This window comes from Cricetulus griseus, chromosome 2 (assembly GCF_003668045.3).
Source record: "Cricetulus griseus strain 17A/GY chromosome 2, alternate assembly CriGri-PICRH-1.0, whole genome shotgun sequence".
NCBI lineage: Eukaryota > Metazoa > Chordata > Mammalia > Rodentia > Cricetidae > Cricetulus > Cricetulus griseus.
This window is the reverse complement of record NC_048595.1, coordinates 390,183,672-390,210,241: the sequence shown is the minus strand read 5'-3', so window position 1 is coordinate 390,210,241 and position 26,570 is coordinate 390,183,672. Positions and strand designations below refer to the sequence as shown.

General features: G+C 40.2%; 1 pseudogene; it reads right to left on the bottom strand.

Annotated features, from left to right (window-relative positions):
- Positions 1-2,497: 2,497 nt before the first annotated feature.
- On the bottom strand, positions 2,498-6,563 carry LOC100763729 (annotated as a pseudogene).
- Positions 6,564-26,570: the final 20,007 nt, after the last annotated feature.

Here is a 26,570-nt window from a genome sequence, read left to right as displayed (position 1 = left end):
ATACATACAGTTACTCAGAACTATAAAATCATTCAGTCACTAATAGGCCTTTTAAAAAAAATGAATAAACCTCTTGAAACAGGGTGGTTTTACTTTAATCAGTACCTCCATGTTAAATTTTGCCGTTAGACCCCGGTCGGAAACTGGGGTTTGAGTCTGTGCCATAACAGTGGAGTGGCTCATGGGCTGCCAGTTCACAGCGACCTGCTTCTCTGGTGCTCACTAAACTGCCTCAGCGGCTGACAACCAGAAATAGGAAGAACCTCATTCTCTGCCAAGGAAGAATGACAGCTGTCAATCTGGAGCTGCTGTCACAGCGAAGAGCCCGGGGCTTGTTCAACTGATTCAAAGCAGTCATGATCTCTCAGGAAGCTTGTTACTAGCTGGTGCCTTCTGTGTGCTCTGACCTTGGTGTGTGTCCTATTTCGTGCCTCCAATCGTCAACCCTCAGTCCCATGCTTGCTTCCCTTAAATAACAACATAAATAAGTTGCACATTTTTCTGCTCCCTACCACATCTTAGGAGTCGAAAGAGCTGGGGACGGTGACACAAACAAATGTGAAAGGAAACAGTCTCGTAGAGTGCCTGGGATTCTGCCAGGCAGCAATAAAATGACCTGAAGTAAACACCGCTGGGGTTTTATGAAATTGTGTTAGTTTCTAATAAGATCTTCCTTGAGACATTAGCAAAGCTATTTTATTCTTTTTCCATCCACTCCACTTCTGCTATCAGGAATAAAGCAGATTCTCACAGCCTTTATCTCACCTGTGGCCCTTAAAGCACAGCTTGCTCGTGTCAAGATCAAAATCATGAAGTGGGTATATCTTCAAATGCATTATTTCTATAAGAAACTGTGAGACCGGCTAGTCTGGCTGATAAATGCAAAGGGGTTTCATTGCATAACAAAAGACATCTGAAATTTCTAATATTCCAATATCCATGTGTGGTTATGTGGCCCTTACCACATGGGCAAAATATTTTCCAATAATGATCTCCCTGAATGACTGCCACCAGGATAATCCTAATGCAAAGGGATGCACAAGAGATTTCATGCATCTGTACATCTTCCCAGTGGGGAAATCTATTTTCAGTTCTGACTTCAAGAAGAGAATATCTTTTCCTGCCAGACAAGTTCTCATACTCCAGTCCCAGTGCTTTGACACTCAGAATTCTGCTTCCTTAAGGGCAGCATCAGGACCAAGGGAGAACACTAACTCCCACCACTGCTGTTCATAGGAAAAATAACAGTCAATGTTCATTCAGCTTGTTAAAGAGCCCAGCTTCTTGCAAACACCCCTGAACTAAGAGTCAGTGAAAAAAAAAAAAAAGGCCAACAAAGATCTGAGGATAATCTGTGATGGTCCTTGGAAGATAACAAAATCTCATGAGCTGGCACAATGGCTGCAGAGAGACCAGAACCGTTTCTTTTGTCAAAGCTTATTTAATGAAGAAACCAGAAAATGTTGTCAGAAACAAAATCAATAGAGAGAAAATAAACACTTACACAAGTAAATAATGTAAGGTGCTACTGGACAAAACATATCAGACTCGTGTTTTTAAGTTTGGCTGTGAAGAATGTCAGCTAGCTTTCCATGGCTGTCATGAAGCTCCTGAGATAGTCACCTAAGAGAAAAGAAAAGGTCTTTGTGGCTCATGGTTTTAGAGAGTCTGGTCTATGGTCACTTAACCCCATTGCTTTGGGGCATTTGTTGACAGTTCATCATACGGGGCTCATGAAAACAAATCCACTTAACCCATGGTCAGAAGGCAAAGCAGAAGAGAGGAAGAGGTTGGGGTTCCATAAAGCCCTTTGAGGTCACTACACCAATGACCTAAAGAGCTCCTGGTGATGCTACTCTGGAAACCAAACCTTTGGCCTGTGGGGGGTCTCTCCATCTCCATCCTAAAGCAGAACAAGAACACAGATTTCAGATAAACCCAGTGGAAATGACTCTGTGAAGGGTGGAGGGGGTGTTTGCACTGAACCTGTAAGCAAAGACTTCCAAATGAAAGGATTTTGTTTTAAGTCCCTGGAGTAGAAAAAGGCTACCCTAATAACCATTGCAGTCTACGTAGGTAAAGCAACAAAAATTTGTTTTCTAGCAATTCTGGAGGCTAAGTGGCCAAGAACAAGGTTACTAGCCAACTTGGCTCCTAGAAGCCTCTCCCCATGGCTTGGTGATGACCAACCTTCTTTCTCTTTGTGTCTTCACATCCTTGATGTGTCCAAACTCCCTTTACTGTAAAGGGTAGCTATAATGTTGGATGGCGGCCCATATGAATAACTTCGTTTTACCTTAGTTGTCTTTAGTGGAGTTTATCTCCAAATTCAGCAACACTCTTGGGTACTGGAAAAAGTATATTGGGATGTCCTGTAGGAACTGGAGCAAGAGGATTAGGGCCCAAATACAAGGTAAGGCTCTTTTGTGATTTTAGTTTGTTCAGTGTATTTTATTCTCAATAATGCTTAGTGACTTACATTTTTTTTCTCTTCTCATTGTATTTTGCTCAAGGTATTTCCCCCCAAATAAGTTGAGAACCATGGTGTTGAGAAGAGACCTCAAAAACAGGGCAACTGAGCACAAGAGGGATTGGGGAGCGGAGGGAAATGACTGCAACTTGCTCCCAGGGACTGGAGAAAATTGAAAATAAAAGAAAATATAAAAGAGGGTTGGAATCCATCAGTCTTCTGTGCTAGTCATCCTCGCCTTCATCCTCCTCCCCTTCCTCCCCCTCGTCATCATCTTCATCTTCTTCACCTTCATCTTCATCCCCTTCTTCGTCAATGTCTTCCAAGCCTTCCTCCTCTTCATCATCATCATCATCATCTTCTGCCTCTCCTTCTTCATCATCCATATCAGGAACCAAATAGTACTGCAAGGGGTTTGGCCAAATATCGTCTTTGATGACCTCTCCTAACTCATCTGCACCTGCATCAGAATGGTCAGTAAACCAGGTAAAGAAGCTCTCTGGCTCTTGTGCTGCCTCTTCCTGCTGGCCTTATTCTGTGTTTGACTTGAGCGTTTTGTCAAATCCTTTCCAGATTTCCATTTGATCTCCGTGGACTTTGATGACGGGTCACCACTCTCATTCAGATGAAATTCTTTGGAGAGAACTTTATTTTCAAAGTAAGGATTTTCATTAAAATAAAAATCTATTCTGTAACCTGATTTAATGTCTTCAAATTCTGTCACTTCAACTCTGGTCAAGTATTTGCAGAGCCTCTTCGTCTTCCTCCCCAAGCAGGGCAGACACTTGTGGATGGTTGACAAATGTTGTTACCCAAAAATTTGGGATTTTGGCGATCAATTCTGACCTCTTCTGAAAAAATGGCTGGCGGAGTTTGTTATATTTTTGTTCTACTTTCAAAATTTCCTCACTGGCTTGTTCATTAAGTCTATTTCATTTTGTACTTCGTCAATGTGTTCAATTGCTTCTTGCTGTTCTTTTTCTCCCTTCGGCAGGCCGAGCGAGGCCGGCTTGTCCTCCAGCTTCGCTGCGGGGACCGACTTGGGTTTCTTGGACTGGGGCAGGAGCACGGACTGCCGTTTAGGGGCCAGGCACAAGGGAAATGGCGAGAGGCCAGCGGCCGGAGCCTCGGTGCTCAGGGCAGGAAGAAAGTGGAAGGAATTGCTTTTTTTTAAAAAAAGATTTATTTATTTATTTATTTATTTATTTATTTATTTATTTGTTATGCATACAATTTTCTGCCTGCATGTGTGCCTGCAGGTCAGAAGAGGGCACCAGATTTCATTACAGATGGTTGTGGTGGCTGGGAATTGAACTCAGGACCTCTGGAAGAGCAGTCAGTACTCTTAACCTCTGAGCCATCTCTCCAGCCGCATTTCTCAAATTTTGATAAACTTTTTATTTTTTAAAAAATAACTTGCAAAGCCGGGCGTTGTTGGTGCACGCCTTTAATCCCAGAACTTGGGAGGCAGAGGCAGGCCGATCTCTGTGAGTTCTAGACTAGCCTGGTCTACTAGAGCTAGTTCCAGGACAGCCTCCAAAAGCCGCAGAGAAACCCTGTCTCGAAAAACAAAACAAACAAACAAACAAACTTGCAAATAAAAAAAAAAATCACTCACTGTAATTAACCAGTCCCAAAGGAACTGCTATACGGTTAGAATAGCATTTCGATGTTGTTTTTAAATTGTTGGCAATTAGTAATGATTAAATAATTCTTCCTCATTGGATGGCATGTAGGCATCTAGCCAGTATCTCAACCATGCTAATCATTCAAAATGGAAGCTGCTTGTATCACCTGCATCACCATAGGAAGTGAGTACCACATCCTAGGTAGGGACAATGTATCCCCTTAACTACCAAAAGGAGGACAACGGGAGGCTTGTCTCCAAAGAGCCTCCTCCAGGCACTTCCTCCAGTTTTTCCAGGGGCCCAGATGGTGGTAATTCACCACACAGCCAGCTCAGAACCTGAATTAATAAGATGTGCACTGTGCCTTGAACATTGTCAAAGTCAAGCTTATCTGAAGATGGAATGCTCACATGAGGTTATCTACAGGAGTACCAACTCCACAGAGGTCAGTAGATGCCCCCTCCCTCTCACACACTGCCTGGCCGAATCACCTCCTTCCTTGTGTACAATGTGCCTTTACTTATGCCTATGTCATCCCTACATAGCACAAGACAAAAATAAGTGTAAGATGAAAGGGAGGTAGCTTTTTTGGCTTCTTTATTTTTCTCCCCCAGTTGCTAAAAATAAATGGCCTCAGAAAACCTTGGAGAGCATTTACCAAGCATGGTGAGCAAGTCAGGCTTGCAGCTTGCACGGACCCTATTGAGAACACCTGATGACAAATAAGTCACCACTGGACCCCCTGGGAAACTGTAAGCAGACCCTAGCCTCCCAGGAGTTGATAGAAGAAGAGGCTCACAATTCCTCTTCTAGGCTCATCACAGTCCTCAGCCCTCCCACAGCCCTGACCTTTATCCTACTTGAAAGAAATGGCCCATCAATTGGAAACCAAGTCTCCATTCAAATTCCCAAACCCATGAGAAGCCAGGAGAGACAACAACAAAGATGGCGGCAAGTAAGGGGAATGAAGTAGGTGAGGAGACAGGAAGACTTGTGTTCCCAGTATCTACTTAGATACTCTAAACACGGCGAGCCAGAGCAGTGTTTTCCTGGTGTTGTGTTAGATAGGCTCATCTGTGCTCTCACAGACTGGGACCCGAAAGAGCAAAGACCCTTTCAGGGTAGGTTGCCTAGCCTCTGGTAGGCCTGGAACCATGGCCTCATGCATGGCACTGTATCCATGGGAAAAGACACTATGATTTCTCTAAGGAATGAGTGACTACAAAATGTTTTCTTTTCCTGACCACAGAATTCTACCCCACAAAGATAGTCGTGTTCCTGGAATCAGCATCTGTTATTGCCTTGGCAGATATGGTGAAGGGATTGGGAGATGATCTGAAATTATCTAGGTAAATCCAACCTAATCATGAGAATCCTGAAAGCAAAGATTCATTTCTAACTGAAGCAGGCTAGTAGAAAATAACAGACAGATGGGCAGAGTTCCGGCATTACCAGTTTTGAAGAAGGCCACAGGCTAAAAACTAGAAACTGAAACCAGTGAGGAAAAGTATTCTTTTCCCTGAAAGCTTCCAGAACAGAATACAGCCCTCTGGGCACCTTGGTTTAACCCTAGGGGACGCCTACAGTATCATAAACAATACATTTGGTGCTGTTACTAAGTTTGATATAATTTGTTATGGTAGCAATATAAAACTAGTACAACTCACTGTTAGACTTTCACTGTGATAAATACTGAGAAAATTTCAAGAAGAATATATATTTTGCCTCATGGTTTCAGAGAACTTCAGTTCATGACCACTGGCTCCAATGTGTCTGGACCAATGGTTAAGTGATGTGTCACGGAGGAAGCATGTGCCAGAGCAGAGCTGCTCATAAAACAGCTGTGAAGCAGGAAGACAAAAAGCAACAGGGAAAAATACCATCCCGGATGCCCTGCTGCCTGGCTCCCTACTTCATCAGCTAGGCCCCACCTCCCAGAGTCCCCACCCCTCACAAAACAGGTCATCAGCAAAAGACCCATGAGCTATGTGTCTGGAGAGAAGTGTTTCATGTTCAAACCAAAAGCATCACTGAAGTGAGAATGTGAGGAACCTGGGAAATCTGAAAAACAGAAAACCACTTTAAATGGAGTAAAAAGACATCCATGGATCTGATTTAGAAAAAAAAATAAATTTTAACTTTTTGAAATGCATGCTTCTTTCTTGAAAAATTGAAAAACACTGCATTGTATTGTTTTACTGGTTTGTTTTTGATGCTGGAATTGATGGCTCTATTTTCACCTTCTATTTGGAATACGGGGCAACATTGCTTTCAGATTTTTTTTTTAAATGAATACGTCTGATGATTAAAGTATCGAAAATAACTATGACCTGAATTTGGGAGAGCAAATGCTTTCTAGGTTAGGAGAGGAGACTGAACTGGTGAAAGATCATCTCCAAAGGAGAGAACACAGTGAGTAGGCCACCAAAGGGTTCCACTCACCAGGGCAAGCGGTGAACAACCATCTACCATCTTCAACACAGAAAACTAAAGTCTCCAGTTGTTAGAGAAAGAATAGCTCCAGACTGACTTATTAATTGATCTGGATAGCTACGAAATGTCCCCCATTCCTGAGGTGGCAAAATCTTCAGAGTGTGACAGTGGGAGCAGGGAGCCTTTCATGTGCTCCCAACTGTTACAAGGCACATAGAAACTGGTAAGTACCAGTCCAGCCAGGCTACCTCGTTCTATTCCTCCAGGAGCACCTGTGCGTTTGTACAACACACTACTGTGTTCAGGTCATTTTCTGCACCCTGTGTTTTCTCAATGATAGCATCAAAAGGCATTGTATTTTTAAGACCATAAATACACACTTTTCCTCATCAAAAGTGGAGTTGTACTTCACATATTCTTTCCTGTATTGTAGGGCTATTTCCCATGGCTATTATTTTTTTTCTATAGCAGATTATGTCAGTTATATAATATTCCAATCTTATAAGATAAAATTATATTACAAATTGTAATTGATGGTGTTGTAGTCACCTATAAACTTATAATTACAGATTGTGTGTATTTTATTATTTTTGAGGTTATAATTTAATTACATTTTCCCCTTCCCTTTCCTCCCTCCAAACATTTCCATATACTCCTCCCTACCCTCCTTCAAATTCATTGTCTCTTTTTTTCACTAATTGTTATTGCATGCATGTATGTATATGTATATGCATATACATTGTTAAATATGTTAAAGTATATGATTTTATAGTATGATGCAACCATGTTGTATTCACTTAAAGACCCATAATACATTTGATCACATTTTTTTATCTTTTTTTCTCCAAACCTAGGGACTACATTTAGTAGTCATAGATGCATCTGTCCTGATACTTGGCTGTCAAGTATCAAGACAGAAAGAGCTACAAGTCATATATTACCACACTGGAAATAATCCTGTTATACTAGAGCTTATCTATACCTACAATGTTAAGGAGTCTCCCTGGGGAAGAGAGATTTAATTACATATTTTATCTAAAATAGAAATTCATTAAACTCTGTCTCTGGCCGATAGCGATACAGTCTTTGTCTAAATATCATCAATGAATAGGAGTTCTAAGCAGTAAGATAACTTCTTGGTTTAGCAAGTAACCTTCTTGAAATCCAAGGCCAGCTTGCCTCTAATTCTACCCACTGGTCTAATTGGTCCCTTGTCAATCATACACAGCAGCAACCCTACACTGTCTTCTCCATGCTGTTGCTCAAATACTACAAGACATTTCTTTTGGAAGTGTGTAGACCTCCTGAAAGAATTGTGGAATTTTGAGATAATAATGTATGTGTAACACAGTGTGTTCTCTCACAAAGATGTGTTGTATGGACATCACTGATAATTCAAAAGGCGAGAGAGAGAGAGAGAGAGAGAGAGAGAGAGAGAGAGAGAGAGAGAGAGAGAGAGTCCCTGTCTCTCTGTCTGTTTTTATCCCTGTTGCTTTTGTCTCTCTGTCTCTGTCTCTGTTCTCCCTCACTTCCCCACTTCCCCAACTTGGTTTCATTTTCTTGGATCTGAATCTCAAGATCCTGCAGCCACTGAGGATAGCCAAGGGCTTAGAAGTTAGAATTGGTTTCTTCCCTGTGAAGGAAGTCCAGGAGATACACAGTCATCACAGCTGGGGATTTCAGGTCTAGGATGGGTCAGAAAGCAAAGAGCAGGTTTGCCTGGTTTTCTGTTGCTTTATCTCCACGTTGCTATTCACTTATCTTTATACAGCTTTAATAACCTAATTTTGTCTCAACATTTTCTGGGAATGATGAGAGAGTTATTTGTAGATAGATTATAGATTCCTTTCATGGTAAAGGAAAGAATCACTCTCTTACTGGGACAAGACCTATAAGGCAATCACTACAGATAGGTATGGTCATTAGCACTGATGTCGATTAGAAGTTGCCTCCTGGAGCATAAGTTGAGAAAAAAATCTGAGACCATATCCAGTTTCATCAGGAATTAATGCTTTGATCACAGTTACTGTCATCAGTCATGTATGACACAGGACAAGGCAAGTAGGTGAAGGGTGAAGTGTGTCTCTGAACGTTAGAGCTGAGCCAGACCCCTGAAGGATGTGAGTATTCTTTAGGCAAGAGGAAACTCTCGGTATTAAGGAAGAAATTATATTAGGAAATCTATTGTTGATCTTGTAACTTCACATTGTAATTTCTCTAGGCAAATTGCTTCCAACCCTTCAGTGTCACCTATCATTGTGGTTTTCAGATCATTGGGCATCCAGGTTGTGCTCCATAAGACACATTCTGATTTATGTCTACTCTTCCTAAAACATTATACTCCTTGGGAAGCAAAGGAATACAGCCTGCCAGGTGGTGGTGGCTCATGCCTTTAATCCCAGCACTTGGGAGGCAGAAGCAGGTGGATCTCAATGAGCTCCAGGGCAGCCTGGTCTACAGAGAGACAGACAGGGATGTTACATGAAGAAGAAACTCTTTCTTGGAAAAAAAAAGAAAGGAGAGAGAGAGAGAGAAGGAGGGAGGGAAGGAGAGAGGGAAGGGGGAGGGAGGAAGAAAGAGAAAGAAAGAAAGAAAATGTATATCAAGTATATTCCTAATAGTTGAAGCAAAGTAGTATAAAAGGTACAAATCTGAGAGTCAATGCTCAGATGCTCTTAGTGTGGACCACCAGGAAGAAGAGGCATCCAACCTCCAGCAGGAGGTGTCCCTAGGGGCAAACACTCTAGAGCCAACAAAAAGTAGGTAGAGAAAAGCAAGCCAGTTCTTATTTGAAAGAAGAAGGCAGATAATTTAACAAATACTTCAGAAATAAAATATGAATATTTCTGTGAATAACATTTAAGAAATATGGTTTTATTACAGAGAAGTATCTCAGATAATATAAATATATATGCATATATATATTGACCATACATATATATGTGTTTATGCATATGTGTATTATAACATGTATATAGTAAATATACAGGCCTAAGACCCAATTATAAATATTCAACATATTCTGGGACTTTTCTGATCTATGCAACATCTCTAATTACTTTTCAAATGGATATGGAAAAAGAATAATCATAGGACAGAGAAAAGTTGAACATCAACTCTCTTCCTTCAGAAAACCACTCGGTGTCTTCAGACACAGATGGTCTACAGAGACCAGCATGGCTCCAGACCTGGCTCTCTTACCTGCACATTAGAAATAGCCAGAGAGTTGCATAGTTTCATCCTTGTTATTTCTTTATTAATTAGTTCCAAAGTTGGCCAATTAAATCAATATATCTGAGGAATCGGTAAAACAAGCAAATGACTCTTCCCAGACTCTCCTGAGGGACCAGACCAAGTCCTGAACAATTTCTAACACTCTTCTACCTACCACCTTCAGTTCTTGGACAACTCCTCACCCCCAGAAAACAAGCTAGAAGAATGAAAACTAGCCATGAACTAGGAAAATCAAATTCTTCCAGCTCTGCTTTACCAGACAACTTCTGTTCCCAGCTGAGTCATGAGCCAATACATTCTCATTTATGCAAATTGTAGATGACACTTCCAGGCTGGGAAGATGTAAGAGAAACCAGGTGCCAGACAAGAGCTGAGAGGTGAGACATATAAGTCAGAAAATATGTTCCTTCAGTAATGTCTAGTTCATAGCTATGAAGACTTGGTTCCAAGCATGCATGTGTTTTTCCACTATGGAAGAGCATTTGGTACATTTTTAGGTATATGGCAAGATAAAGTCCATTTACTTAAGAGGCCATCTCTTCTTTGATGTGGTTAATTATGGTCTCTTGAGCAACATACCAACCTTATCAAAACCCATCTGTATGGTGTTCTCTTGGAAGCAACCTTCAGTCACTTTACCATGAGTATGGCTTTTGTGTCCATGGTCTTCTCAGTGCTAGCAATCCCAGTAAGACAGGGTCTATGTCAATTATCTGAAGGCTGAATGACAGCCTCACAACTGACATATGGCTCCAGTGTGAATGTGGGTGAATCTCCAATCTAGACGTTCCACTCTCATTTTTCTTCATCTTGCCTTTTGATGTCCATGAATATACAGGTTCCAACCTCTTCTTGCTAATTTTTTTCTAGGCTAAAAGCTAGTTTTACTGTTTTGAGGGTGAGATTTTCTTTTTAAAAAACAAAATAGATCATGAAAATAGCGAAAGTTCCCTCTGACCAGTTTCATAATTAGCAATGTCTTACTTACTCCAGCACACTCTCTCTCCTGCACATATACTGTGTATAATTTTTGGTGCTGACTTTTGTTTGGACTCAAAATGACTTCATGTGAAATTAGTTTTATAAGGATATTTAGGAAAGGACATCCAAGTAAATCTGGTATATCCAAAGGGGAAGTATGAACAACAGAAAGAAAAGGAAATTGTAGCTAAAGTTTCTTTCCAGACTGGTCCCACAGCCATTTTGCCCCAAATAAACACACAGCCGCTATATTAATTATAAAACTGTTGGCTGATGGCTAGGGATTCTTACTGGCTAGCTCTTTCTTAATTATGAACCCATTTCGATTAATCTAAGTATTTCCACATGGTCTTATCTTACAGGAGAAGGGTCCAGACCTGTTACTCCTTCCTCGGCTACATGGTGTCTCCCTGCAGCCTCCCTCGCTCTCCTCACTCCTTCTTCTCATAGCCCAGCTTATCCTTTCTGCTTGGCTATTGACCAAACAGTGTTTTATTCATCAACCAATAAGAGAAACATATATACAGAAGGACATTCCCCATTGGGAAATAAAAGCAGAAAATATAAGAGAGAAAAAAAACCAAAGATGCCAATAAGTGACTAATTAGCAGATGCTCAAAGAGTTAAGCAACTAACAAAAATGAAAGAGAAAAAAACTCAAACAGTATTGTGTTCTAAGTGAAATACAAAGTTATAGTATAGAGGAAGCTGAATAAATATTTACTGAATGAATAACACAGTGTCATTGCACTGCACAATCTAGATCAAGTCAGAAATAAGAAAGGGAGTGACATTTATAATCCTTAATGAATTAATCATTAATCATATATTTCTCATTTTATATTCATGTAAAATGGTATTGAGCACTTGTTTATACATATCAAAGAGAGAATACAGGGAAATATACTTGGAAAAGCCAACAAAATACAGATAGTCATTATAACAGATTAAAAGGGAGACTAGAAAGTATTGTTTGGGGAGGGAGCCAGACAGGAGGAATTAAATACCCAGGGTAATGAATAAATATTTGAGTTCTAGAATGTTCTAGATTCATCCAATTGAATGCTCTATTCATCTGCCAATGACTCTGCCAGAAGACTTGAGCTCTCTATTTAAAGATGTAGAGAGCTGGACATGATGGCACATGCCAGTAATACCAACTCCTCAAGAAGGTGAGACATAAGGAATCCAAATTTTCAAAAATTCCCCATGACAACAAGTCAGTGGTAGAATGCTTGCCTACTATATGCAGGCCCCTGTGTTTGATCCATATATATATATATATATATATATATATATATATATATATATATATATATATTGCAGTGTTGACCCACACGTTTAATCCCAGAACTTGGGAGGTAGAGGCAGGCAGATCTCCAGGTTCAAGGCCAGCCTGTTCTATATAGTGAGTTTCAGGACAGCCATGGCCACACAGAGAAATCTTGTCTTGAAAAAACAAAAATGAATAGATAGACAGACAGACAGACAGACAGACAGATAGATCCAAGACTCAGAAAGTGTTTGTATCTCAAACCTCTTGCTAATAAGTAGCAGAAATGCATTTCAAGCCAAGACCTTGGTCCTCTCAGCCAAGCCTCACTCCAGTTGTCCAGAACTTCCTCCAGAACAACTTGCTGTTGGAATGCTCTCCCCCAACATGGAATTATTACAATGAATCTCACCTCTCAAAGCATGCCACAGGGATACATGACCTTGGTCCCAGTCCAGGGTTACAGAACCACAGCTGCACGTTAACAGGCTTCCTGGGTGACGGACACACACACCAGTATTTGAGAAATACTACAAATAGAGCCTTTTCCCCAGAACTCAACACCACCTTATTGGGAATTTTTTTTAATTTCCCCCAAACTAAAAACAATAGAAAGTTACTACTTCCCATTAACTCTTACCAGTCCCATACTAGACATCATTTGTTAGCCATGCTCTCTTGGTTATGGATATGGAAAAATTCAGATAGCATGCTATGATTTGGATGTGCTCTGTTCCCAAGAGTTTGGAACATTGGAAGCTTAGCCACCAGTGAGACAATACTGAAAAGTGACAGAGCCACTGAGTAGTGACGCTTGGTAAGCAGTAATTAGGTCATTCATGGGTATTTCCTTGGAAGGAGTTAATGCTGGCCTCACGGAGTGAACAGTTCCTATAAGTTTGTTATGAAGAAAGTGTGTCTGGCTCAACCCCAGTGTCTAGCTCAGTCTCACCACGCCCTCCCTCCCAATCATGTATACTCTTGCCATGATACCATGAGCCCTCACCAGAACTGCAGAAGCCAGGGCCATGCTCTTGAATCCCCAACATTATGAGCCAAACACATCTTCACCTGTCACTCAGTCTTGAGCATTTTGCTGCAGCAATGGGATGAATAACTACATGGTAGAACCGAATGGAACAAGTCAAAAGAAAGGGTTGCTCTAATTGGACATGGGGGAACCCAGTTTTGTTTGTTTGTTTTCAGCATGTATGAAAAAGCCAATTGTCCACCAAATGCTTTCTCCCTTTGCCCATTCAAAGACACCAGACAGCTGCTTCTAGCCTGTTTCTGTCATTCAGACCTCAAAAACAAGGGTCGCCATTCATGCAGTTACACAATGGGGCAGGAAGTCTTTTCTGGAGGTGTGTTCTGAGTTTTTTTTCAGGGTTAGAGTTAAAGTAAGAACAAAGAAGACTGAGGGGCTCTTCCAGGCAGGCTCCTCCCACTCAGCCCCAAGATCACCTGCTTCTACACAGATGGAGCCATGCCACTCTCAAGGCTTCTAGCGCTACCAACCAGCTACCCAGTGGCCTTGAGAAAGTCACAGTGCTTTCTTTGCACACTGCCCACCCCCCCCATAAACTGGGCCTCAACTACTTCACAGGGAAACCAGGAGGATTAATTAGTGTTTGTAAGGCTTTGAGATTGCCTAGATGAAAGTGGCTATATGAGTATAAATGATTATTATTATCATCATCATTATTATTACATGAAGTATGGATGGCAGTTTAAGCACGGGGTTACATGTCACCCTGCTGGGACTGATGGATTTCTGGATAAACAAAGAGAACTGTAGGCTGTTATTATCCACCTGCCTTTCCCATGTCTGCTCAGGAATGTATCATCAAGTTTGCCAGGCTGGTAATACAAAAAGAAGGCCTCCTTGGTTCACTAGGGAGGAATTCAGATGTCATGGTAATGACCTAGGATTGTAAATGTCTTGTGCTGTATGTCTCGGTGATCAAGCCATCCTGCTTCCCATCTGAACTCTGATGGCATGGTTCAGAACCTAGCCTGCCACTTAACTTAATTACCAAGGCAATTCAATTACAAGCTTGCATTTTCTTTTCAGGCATATTGCAAATGAAATTGTGAATAAATGCTGAGAGAAGTTTAAATTTCCCCCAGATGACCCCCACTACACAAAAACATCAAAGATGTTGGGAGTGGGAAGAATTAAGGCCACCTCTGTCCACCCTGATTAAGCTGGAATTGGCCTCACAGCACGTATAATCCTTCCATTCTCACAAGGCCTGGTTCCATAGTGTGTATGCACTGGGAGAAGTCCCCAGGTGCCAATAAAGCAGAGTTGCTTTGGTGACAAAACCAGAAATTGTGAGAATAGCTAATTAAAAAGCAACCCTGTGGCTTCTGGAGTCTTGAACATCCTGGAAGAGTCCACAAGGCTTTACAGGTGTGTGAATTTCTCTAAAGGTTCACAGCTTTCAGATCCCCTGTGACCCACAGGATTAAGGTCCAAATGTGTTCTTGGCCATGAATTTCACTCTTTTGGACTTGTACTTGTCAGTGGCCCTAAAATCTCAACTCACGCTAGTCCTTTCATGGAACTGCTTACTACATGTGATCATGGCTTCCCTCATAATTCCTCTCCCCTGACACGCTGTCATCCTTAGGAATGTTTAAACCAGTGAGAGCCACATACCCTGAGCCTGTTTGTCATTAGGGACACTCAGTTGCTACAAATCTTTTTCCATTTGGAATGTGTGCTCTCTCCAGCTTCTTGGCTGCCCCACTTCTCACACTGCTCATCCAAGCATCCTTTCAGAGTGTTAAGAAGACTCTGCTACAGCTGAAATTTGGTAGAGGGAGCTCAGGCTGAGAAAGCATGAATCTTAATTTTATTCCAGATAAGATCTTGGAAACTGTCCATATTCTCCAAAGTCATCAGTCAGAATTCACTTGGCCACCAAGCACTCCCACAGATCCCTGCTTCTTTCCTGTGTGATTTATGAGAACCCTTCTTCCCAACAAAGTCACAAGGACCTGGGAAGCAGCTTCTCACCCAGCATTTTGCATCTGAAGCTCCCAAGCTGAGCCAAGCTTTAGGAAAACATAGAGTGAGAGGCGAAAAGCAGGAAGTAAACGGCTGAGGAACAGATTCTATTTAAAGGGAGAACATCCTTCTTCAATCACTCTGTAAATTAATGACTGCACTTTCCATTGATGCAAATATTAATTCTAATGTTGGCCTGTAGCTTGTTTTAGAAGTGTCAAGGCAGCACTGGGTAACATGGAATTGTATTATTATTATTATTATTATTATTATTATAAAAACCACCTTAAGAATACAACATTGGGAGCCCTGAGCCCTTAACTACCACTTGTTCTTTAAGTATCTATCAATTTCTTACAGTGGCCTCCCCTTCTCCATAGTGGTTACAAAAGCCCCCAGTAAGTGCCTAAGTGCCTATGTGGATAGCACCCAGTCCTATATATACTATGATTTGTTATGTAGATTCATCTATGGCAAAATCTGATCTATTCATTGATCACAGTAATAGATAAATAATGAAATGGGCTTTATAAATGAATAAAGTTACCTGAATATGCTCTCTTCCCTCTCGAAACATATTCTTGTGAGGGTGGGAGAACAAACCATGCCCTTTTGAAAAGAGGAAGTCGAGGTGGGGGTGTAGCAAGTTTTGTGTGGTATGTTAGACTTCTACATAAAGATTACGGGAACCCATGCCCAAAATATCAGGGAAGTATGACTAAGTGACTATGGGATAGCAGGAGATGCAACATGACACAATAGTCAAAGGAACAGTCTGCATGCCAGGTGGGGTAGTGAGTTGGCACAAGATTTAAAATCTATGTATTGTTCATTCCTGGAAAGTTCCCAGTTGATAGATCAGGACATGTGTCCAGACCACGGTTGAGTACATGTAACTGAAAACAAGAACACAGGCAGTGGGGGAGCAGGGCATTTGTAAAATGAAGACGCAGAGGGCACAGCTGATAGGCAGCTCTGGGAAGTTTCTAAAAGCACTTTTTGAGTGCTCTGAAGGTGATTAAGGGACATCCTGCTGAGGCTATTGACCCCCCCTGGCTTTCACAAACCCACATTTGTTGAAAAAGATGTTTTAGGCTAGGATTTGACTTTCAAGGTAAGTAAACACTGTCTTTGCCCTGAAACATCTCCCAACTCACTACATAGTATTAAAATCCTCCGATGCAGCTAACATAGCAGAATTAGAAAAGCTTGGCAAGTACATGGTGAGGAAAAGGCGGGGTTGGTTTTTGTTTTGATTTTTGGAGAAGTAGTCCACACAAGCAAAGTTTAAGGGACATGAACTGCCTGAGGTAGCCAGGAAGGTGCCAGGCCTGTGTCCTCTGAACTGACTCAGCCCTGAGGTCCGGAAGGAAAAGCATAGGTCTCCCATCTCTCTCCTCCCCACTAATCTGAGCCCATTTCCTTCATTCCAGACCTATCTTTGCCCCTCCCCCTTCAGCTCTAGAGTCAAGTTAAAAGAAAAGAAAGGTTCAAGGTCCTTATTTATAGATGCCTGACCCCTTTCACCTTCCTGACTGTGTTGTGTGTGTCTCACCAAAGGAAAGATGGAAGGGGGGAGAAATGGGGAGGAAGGGAGGTAGAGCTGCCCTCCACACTCTCCACGACAGTGAAGAAATATTTCACCCCACCCAAGTTCCTGTGCAAATGTGCTTACTTCCTTTCCCATTGTTTCAACTTGAAGAGCTACTTGCTCCTGTCTCTCCTGCCCATCAAAAGATGAGGGTGGGCAACTGAGCAAAGCACTGTGTAGTAACTATCAATATATTGCTCCTCGTGAAGGATGAGCATCTAGAACACTTGCTGCTTCAATGGCCTTTCTGGCAACAGCCCTCAGTTGTTCTTAACTCTTTCATTTTGTCTCCTTTTGGATTAAGGGTTACTATGTGACCATTAGGAATGAAGGAACATAACCCAGGACTTAAATAGACCTTCCCCTGTCTATACCAGGAAACTCCGTTTGGCTCACTGGCATCCAGCTAGCAAACAGCTGTAACAACCTGCAGTTCCTCAAGGGCCAGAAAGCAAACACAGCAGGGTTTGAGCCTTTGGAATCCACAGCATGCAAAATGGGTCATAGCTTAGAAAAAAGCAGGAAGTATAGACCAGACTGGAGAATGGTGCAAATGTCTCCAATGGACCTGCTCCGGATCCACTCACTAGTTAAAAAACAGCATCTCGAGGTGCTCATGACAGAGTCTGATGGGAAATGAAATTATTGTTTCAAGGGCAGAAGAACAGTATTCTCAGCAAGCAGAACAACTCTGTGTGTGTGTGTGTGTGTGTGTGTGTGTGTGTGTGTGTGTGTGTGTGGACATGTATGTGTTTGTGCAGGCACACATGTCTTGCTATGCTTCTCTGTGTGCATTTTGTGCACATATGGACCCCAGAGGTTGGCATCTGGTATCATCTTTGGTCACTCTCCACATTATTTTCAGACAAGGTTTCTCACGGACTTGTAGCATTTGTGATTTCCAAGGTAAGTGGGCAAGCTCACTGGCCAGCAAGACCCCAGGATCTGCCTGTCTTCAGACCTAGCTCTTGGATTACAAACACATCACCATACCCAACTTTTATGTGGGTACTGGGGATTTGAATTCATGACCTAATACTTGCACAATGAGTAATTTACTACTAAACTCTGTGATTTTTACAGATTCTGTATTCTGCACTGTATGATTATATTATATACCTGAGAATAATCTAAAGTAGCTATTTTTTAAAGTAGCTTTTAAAAATTCCTTATAAAACCAACTTAAAGATAAGGTGACATTTAACAAAGAAGAGGAAAGGTCTCAGAATTGGAATTAATAACAAGATTATTTCATCTGTCTCATTGTTTACAAATCAATTATAAAACCTTTAGTGCTTACATTATACATTTTTGAACATTAGGGGAACAACACAATTAGATGTAACTCATTTCTGACACTGAAAGTTTCACTGGGTGACAAAGGATGTCTAGCTGGGGCATTCTCTCCCCGTTTATTTGGTGACTCTATCTAGGTCACCAAATATCATATATATTTGGTGGGGGTGGGTGCTTTTACAGTACTAGGTTTCCATATGACCCCTCAAATTGCCCTAAGTGTTAGCTGTCCCTCTGTTGTAATAAAAAAGAAAAAGAAAAGAAAAAAGCAGCGCATGAGAGAAAGATGCCATGAGACAGAGTTCAAGTGGAGGGTTTTTTAATTAGGGAAAGGAATAATAAAAGGGGGGAAAGGAAGGGGAGGGGGAGACCAGCCTCTGGTGACAGGAGCAATGGGAAAGAGGGGGAGGCACGGAGATGGGAGAAAGGCTGGGCCCTCTTAAAGGGAATGCAGTGGATGTGCATAGGTGCTCTTTATGGCTGCAGCTCAGGGCATACCCTATCACAACCCTAAGGACAGTGATGGAGGACGTCATTCTGTAGCCGTGAATACATATTTCTCTTATTGGTTGATGAGTAAAGCTGTTTCAGCCAATGGACAGGCAGGATTTAGCTAGGCAGGAAGTAGAGGCGGGGCAACCAGACCAGTAGAATTCTGGGAGAGGAACCCAGAGAGTGAGTAGCAGGAGAGACTCTGCCGAAGGAAGAGTGTACCGGTGTACCGGAACATTACGGGTAAGCCACAGCCTCGTAGCAATAGAAACCTCCATGTATAGGATAGCCAGTACCGATGCCTGAATACTAACACCCTGCCCATGTTCTGTCTATCACATCCTTTTCTCTCCTCATGTTATATTCCCAATTCTCTTCCATGGCAGATTTTCCGCACTTTCCTCATCCCTTACTCAATACCTAACATCTGTGATTATATGAATTGTAGCTTACTTATAGAAGACCTGAAAACTGACATCTACATATATGAGAATACATACAATATTTGTCTTTTTTGGTCTGGGTTACCTCCATTAGAATGACTTTTTTCCAAGTTCTATCTATTTACCTGAAATTTTCATAATTCTGTGTTTTAGCAGCTAAATAATATTCAATTGTGTACATATACCACATTTTCTTTATCTATTCATCAGCTGATGGACATCTAAGCTATTTCCGATTTCTGGTGATTTTGAATATAGCAGCAATGAACATGATTGAGCAAGTATCTGTACTAGGATGTAAAGTCCTTTGGGTACATGCCCAAGAGTGGTATAGATGGATCTTGAGGTAGATCTATTCTCAGATTCCTGAGAAACTCCCACATTTTCACCTCACCAGTAATGCGTAAGTGTTCTTTCTTCTCCACATCCCAGCCAGCATGACTGCCATTTGTTTCCTTGATCTTGGCCTTTTTGATTGGGGTAAGATGAAACCTCAAAGTAGTTTTCATTTGCATTTCCTGATGGCTAAGGATGTTGAACATTTCCTTAAATGTTTCTCAGCTGCCTGTGTCTCATCTTTTGAGAACATTGTTTAGTTCTATGACCCATTTCTTTAAATCGGGCTGTTTGTTTCCTTAATGTCTAGGGGTTTTTTTAGTTCTTTGTATAGTTCAAATAATATAACTGCTATTAGATGCATAATTGGTAAAGATTTTTTTTCCTATTCTGTATCCTGTTACTTTGTTAGAATGATGGTGTCCTTTGTCATCCAGAAGTGTCTCAGTTTAAGGTCCCATTTATTAATTGTTGACCTTAGTGCCTGTGCTATTGGTATTCTTTTCAGAAAGTCTCAGAAAGTCAGTGTGTTCAATACTATTTCCCACTTTCTCTTTTATCAGATCCAGAGTATTTAGTCTTTGGTTGAGGTCCTTGATCCATTTGTTGTTGGATTTTGTGCAAGGTGATAAATATGTATCTATTTGTATTCTCTACATTCAGTTATATAATTTCATCTACACCATTTGTTGAAGATGCTGTCTTTCCTCCCATGTGTATTTTTTTGTTTCTTTGTCAAAAATCATATATTCATAGAAGTGAGGACCTATATCTAGATCTTGTAGACATTGGTCAACATGTCTACAACATATCTGTTTTTATGCCAGTATCATTTTTTATTAATATAGCTCTATAGTACAAATTGAAATCTGGGATGATACCTACAGCAGCTCATTTTTATTCAGGGTTACTTTAGCTTTCTGGATTTTCTGTGTATCATTATTAGGTTGAAAATCTTATTTCAATTTCTGTGAAGAATTATGTTGGAAATTTGAATGTGATTGTATTGATTCTGTAGATTATTTGGATAGGATGTCCATGTTCACTATATTAATCCTACTGACCATGAGCACAGGAGACCTTTCTATGTTCTGGTGTCTTTGTCAATTTCTTTCTTCAATGTCTTAAAGTTTTTAATATACAAGTCTTTCACCTGCTTGGTTACTTATCTCAAGATATTTGCTATTTTGAGGCCATTGTTAAAAGTATTGTTTCTTTCTCAGTCTGTCATTTGTATATAGGAAGACTACTGATTTTTGCCTGTTAGTTCTGTATCCTGCAACTTTGATGAAAGTGTTTATCAGCTGTAGTAGTTCCCTGGTAGAGTTTTGTGGGTCTTTTATGTATAAAATCATATCAACTGAAAATAAAGGTACTTTGATTTCTTCCATTCCTACGTGAATCCCCTTGTTTTCCTTCAGTTGTCTTATTGTTCTAGCTAAGATTTTAAGTACTATATTGAATAGGTATGAACAAAGTGGATAGCCTTGACTTGTTCTAGATTTTAGCAGAAATGCTTTGAGTTTCTCTCCAGGTTGATAGTGGCTGTGGGTTTGCTGTAAAATACCTTCATTATGTTGAAGTATGTCCTCTGTAAACCTAGTCTCTCTGGGACATTTATCATGAAGGATGTTGGATTTTGTCTGAGGACATTTCTGCATCTAATAAGATGATCATGTAGTTTTTGTCTTTCAGTCTGTTTATGTGGTATATTACATTTATCTATTTGTGTTTACTGAATTATCTATGCTTCCCTGAGATGAGGCCTACTTGATCGTGGTAGATAATCTTTTTAATGTGTTGTTGGATTCCATTTACAAGTTTTTAACTGAGCATTTTTACATCTATGTTCATAAGGGATAGTCAATGGTGATTCTATTTATTTGGTCTTTCTGTGGTTTATATATCAGGGCAATTAATTGTAACCTTGTTTTAAAAACTGTGGAAATGTTTCTTCAGTTTCTATTTTGTGGAACAATTTGAGAAGTATTGACATTCATTTTTTTTAATATCTGGTAAAATATCTCCACTGAATCCATCTGGCTCTGGGCATTTTTTTGGTTGGGAGACTTAATTTCTGCCTCTATTTCACTAGGAATCATGGATCTGTTTAAATTGCTTACCTGATCTAGATTTAACTTTGGTAGGTTGTATATGTCAAGCAATTCATCCGCTTCTTTTGGGCTTCCCAGTTTGGTGGAGTACAGATTTCAAAGTATGTCCTTATAACTCAAATTTCCTTGGTATCTGCTATAATGTCCCTCTTTTTATCTCTAATTTTGTTATTCTGGCTTTTCTCTCTGTGTCTTGTAGTTAATGTTGCTAATGGTTTGTCAATCTTGTTGATTTTCTCCAAGAGTTAACTCTACATTTTATTTATTGCTTTTATGGTTTTTGTTGTCTGTGTATTTGTTTCTATCTTATTGGTTTCAACACCGAGTTTAATTATTTCTTGTTATTAGTGTTATGAACTTGTCTCTTAGAACTGCCTTCACTGTGTACCATAGGATTGGGTATGTCATGTTTTCATTTTCATTCATTTATAAAATTATTTCCCTCTTGACTTCTGCCTTGATGCATTTTTTAAAATTCTGTATTGAGTTGTTCAGTTTCCATAAGTTTGTGTAGTTTCTCTTGTTGATATCTAGCTTTAATCTGTGGTGGTCAGATAGGATGCATGGTGTTATTTCAAAATTCTTGTATCTGTTGAAACTTGTTTTGTGTCTAGATATGTAGTCAATTTGGAAAAGGTTTCATGAGCTGCTGAGAAGAAAGTATACTCTTTAGAGTTTGGGGAAAATGCTCTGTAGGTGAATGTAGGTCCATTTGATTTATGGCATCACTTAGCTTCAACATTTCTATTTAGTTTTTGTCTAATGAGTTGTCTGTTGGTGAAAGAAGGGTATTGAAGTCACACACTATCACTATGTAAGGGTCATTATGTGATTTTAGCCATAGTAGTGTTTCTTTTATGAACTTAGGTACCTTTGTGTTTAGTGAATAAATATTTAGGACTACAATATCTTCATTGAATTTTCCTAGGGTGAGTATAGAGTGGCCTTCCCGAGTCTTCTGATTAGTTTTGGTATGAAGTCTATTTTGTCAGATATTAAAATGACTACACCTACTTTCTTCTTGGGTCCTTTGCTTGGAATATCTTTTTGCATCTTTTACCCTGAGGTCATGTCTATCCTTGATGTTGGCATGTATCTTAGATGCAGCAGAAACAGATAGATCCTGTTTTCTAATCCAGTCTTTCAGTTTGTATCTTTTGGGGGGGAAATTTAGACCATTAATATTGTCAGTTACCAAGGAGAAGTATTTGTTTGGTTAAGTACTTCAGATTGAAGTACTTCCCTTCTAGCACCTTTTGTAGACCTGGACTGGCATATAGATGATTGCTTAAATTTGGTTTTATTGTGGAATTTCTTTCTTGCTTCTTGGATGATTTTGCTGGGTATAATAGCCTGGGTTGGCATCTATGGTATTTCAGAGGTTGTAAAACATCCATCCAGGCCCTTCTGGTGAAATTTCAGTCTCCATTGAAAAGTCAAATGATATTCTAAAGGGTCTGCCTTTATATATGACTTGGTCTTTTCTTCCTTACAGCTTTTAATATCCTTTCTCTGTTTTGTATATTTAGCTTTTTTATTATATGTCTTGGGAAATTTTTTTGAACCAGTCTTTTGGTGTTCCATAAGCTTTTTGTACCTTTATAGGCATCTCCTTCTTTAAATTGGGGGAATTTTCTTTTATGATTTTGTTGTAAATATTTTCTGTGCCTTTTGACCTGGGTTTCTTGTCGTTCCTCTATTCCTATTATTTATAGATTTAGTCTTTTCATAGTTTCTCAGATTTCCTGGATGTTTTGTGCCTGGATATTTTTTAGATTTAACATTTTCTTTTAGATACTTATTTCTTCTACCTGTCTTCAACACCTGAGACTCTCTCTTCCTTATTTTGTAATCTATTGCTGATGCTTATCTGTAAAGTTTGTTTGACATCTTGAGTTCTTCATTTCTAGTTTAGTTTTCTTTTTTTTTCTTTTTCTTTTTTTTTTTGGTTTTTCAAGACAGGGTTTCTCTGTGGCTTTGGAGACTGTCCTGGAACTAGTTCTTGTAGAACAGGCTGGTCTCGAGCTCACAGAGATCCGCCTGCCTCTGCCTCCCAAGTGCTGGGATTAAAGGCATGCGCCACCAACGCCCGGCTCTAGTTTAGTTTTCTTTAGTGATTCTATTTCTTTGTTAAATTTTATTTTCATGTATTGAATTGTTTTCTTTCATTTTTATTTAACTGTTGTAGGTGTTTTTATGGATTCATTAAGGGACTTATTCATATCCTTTTTAAGGTACTTGAAAATATTCATAATTGCCATTTTAAAGTCCTTGTCATATGCTTCAGCTATATTGTACTTCTCAGGCCTACTGCAATAGAGTTGCTGATTTCTGGTGGAGATATGTTATCTTGCCTGTTCATGCGTGTGTTTTTGCACTGCTATCTAGGATTCTGGAGTTATGATAGTACATTTCTTGGTATCAATGTCTGAATTGACTTTGTTGGGGTGGATATTCCATTCTCTGGTTTTTGTTGCCCTCTCTGGATCCTAGGAAAGTGTGGTAGCTGTGGGGTCCTGAGCACAGATCGTTTCTTAGTTAAAGACCAGTGTAGCCATTGGCAGTCCTTGGTAGAAAGATTGGTGGCTGACAGAAAGAAAATGGGAGATGGGTAGAAGAGGGGGCTTAGAGGGTCAGTGGGAAAGTTAAGTAGGACCCTCACCAAGAGATAGAGCCCCCCAGGAATCCACTAAAAAAATATTTTTATTTGATGTCTCTACAAACACATCAACCCCGGGCATTCAGATATTTAGCTAAGGATTTCCCTTCTTTTATATAGTTTTGTAATCCTGTCTTATTAGAGCTATAAGAGGATCTTTGTGATCATAGGAACCTTGCTATGGAAGCTTTCATCCCTGGCTTATAGAAATCTAACATGAGTTAAGCCAGTTTCTCATCCAGCTAAATACCCACTGTTCACCCACCATTAAGAATCTAATTACTGGGCTAATAACTTAGAGTGCTGTCCTAGCATATGGGAGGCTCTAAGTTCAATTCCCAGCACCAAAAGAAAATATAAAATAAAAAGAATTGGTTTTAGTCTTATCAGTTGTGTCTCAATAAAGCTGTATAGAAGGGGAGTCCAGAAAAAAAGTTCCCAGAAGTCTGGAAAGGAATAAAAACTTTCCTTTCTGCCCTTGTCTCTGCTGTCTTCCACTATCGTCATTCTTACTTCCATCTCCCCAGATGACCAGAACGGTCCAGCAGCTACTGCAGGATCATTCTGTAGGAGCCTAACAACATAGTGAAAACAAATCCCCCTTTCAACAGTTGCAGCTGCAATTATGACCAAAATGACTTCCCAGGAAAAGACAAAACGTCTGCAAAATAACATTTGCAATTCCCAAGGTCAACTCTTACCTTCCAAGATGAGACCATTAAATGTGGCATTGGGAAGAGATGCACAGGAATCCATCACACAGCTTTTCCAACATGGAGACGTGGGGCACACAGGTAACCTCAAGAACATAGTCATGAAATACAGCACAATAGCTGGGCATTGGTGGCGCATGCCTTTAATCCCAGCACTTGGGAGGCAGAGGCAGGTGGATCTCTGTGGGTTCGAGGCCAGCCTGGTCTCTAGAGTGAGTGCCAGGATAGGCTCCAAAGCTACACAGAGAAACCCTATCCAGAAAAAAAAAAAGTAATACAGCACAATAACTAGAAGTGGTGAGTTTTGAACTTTTATCATCTCTGTCTCAATGTAATTTAACTCTGAGTTTGTATAATCAGTAATAGCTGCAGGTCACAAATTATTTACAAAGTTAATAATTTCCATTTGCAGATCAGTATGAACTAGCACACCTCCAGTCCCAGAAGAATAATCCAGAAGCATGGTTTTACAAGAGGCTGAAGTCACATGCCCATTCTCAGTTATATCTCTGTATCCATAGGGACGTAGTATTCTGACGGTCCATGTGCCTTGGGAAGGCATCAGGCCACCCATGTGTAATCTGACACTGGGAAAGGTAATGAGTGATTCTGAGATGGAAAATAAGGGCAAGGAGGTTGGGCCAGGGCCTTTCTAATTCTTTGGCAACTCAAGGAGAGATAAGTAACATGGACATAGAATTTATTGTACACTTGGAGAAGATGGTGCTTAATTATTGGCCCAGTACCACAAGCACATAGAACCCTGTCTATGAGAAATCCTAGACCCAGGCATGGTAATTGGCTGGCTCAGAGTCCCAAACCTGAGTGAGCCTCAGAGCCAGGAAACAGAGCAGATCTGTGCAGTGGACTACTCAGCCATATCTCCTTAGGAGAAACACAAAATTCTAAGAATAATTTGAGGAAAACGAACAAACACCTTAAAATTATATTTGACCAAAGAATCTAGCATTTGTGAGCTAGTTTCAAGATGGATTTGCTCAGTGGTCTCTTTCTAGGATTGTATTGTCAAAAAAAGATTGGAGATAATTTAAATAGGTGCTGGTAAACAAATAGTTAAATAATATTTATCATTTTATGTCATGATTACATAACTCATCCTAATATACCTCCTGAAGAGAAGAAAAATGAAGTCTGTAATGTAGGATATTTTTAATGTTCTTAACGTTATTTTGTTGGTGTGTTTTCATTGTACATAGTGATGGGTTTCATAAAGGCAATGTCCTTCAAACATACTAAGTACTTTGACTGTATTCATTCTCCCGGCCTTCCATCCTCCCTCCCTTAGGACCCCCACTCATCTACTTTTCCCAGGTCCCCCTTCCACATCCATGCCATACATGGAAATACTTTTATGTGTCTCCATAAAAATCTAGAATCCTATTCTTTATAGGGAAAAAGAAAAATGTTTGAAAAGACAGATCATATTAAAATATTAACCAGGATCATCCCAACACTGAACAAAACTTGACTTTGTGTCTTTTAACAATTATTATTTTCGTATTTTTTTAAAGATTGTTTACATATTCAACCCACTAACTACAAGAACTGAGCTCTGCCTTCAGTCATTGTTAGTATTCTTCATATAACTAATACTATAATTATCCTTGTTTAAATCCTGTAGAAACATTCTGCTGGGGATTGCCCCCCCCCCCCGTGGCAAATAGAAAGGAGGAGAGTGTACTAAATAGGGAGAGAGAGACCCCTATGCCACCCTCCAGCACCAAGCACTGCCATGTTTAACTCTGTGCATGCTAGCTCTTTCAAACTTGTCCTAAATTTGTGAAGAGCTGTCTGCTTTTCAAAACTGCTGTAAAACAGAAGAAATGGTTGTTAACTCAGACTTTATCCAAGAATCCTCTGCTTTCCCATT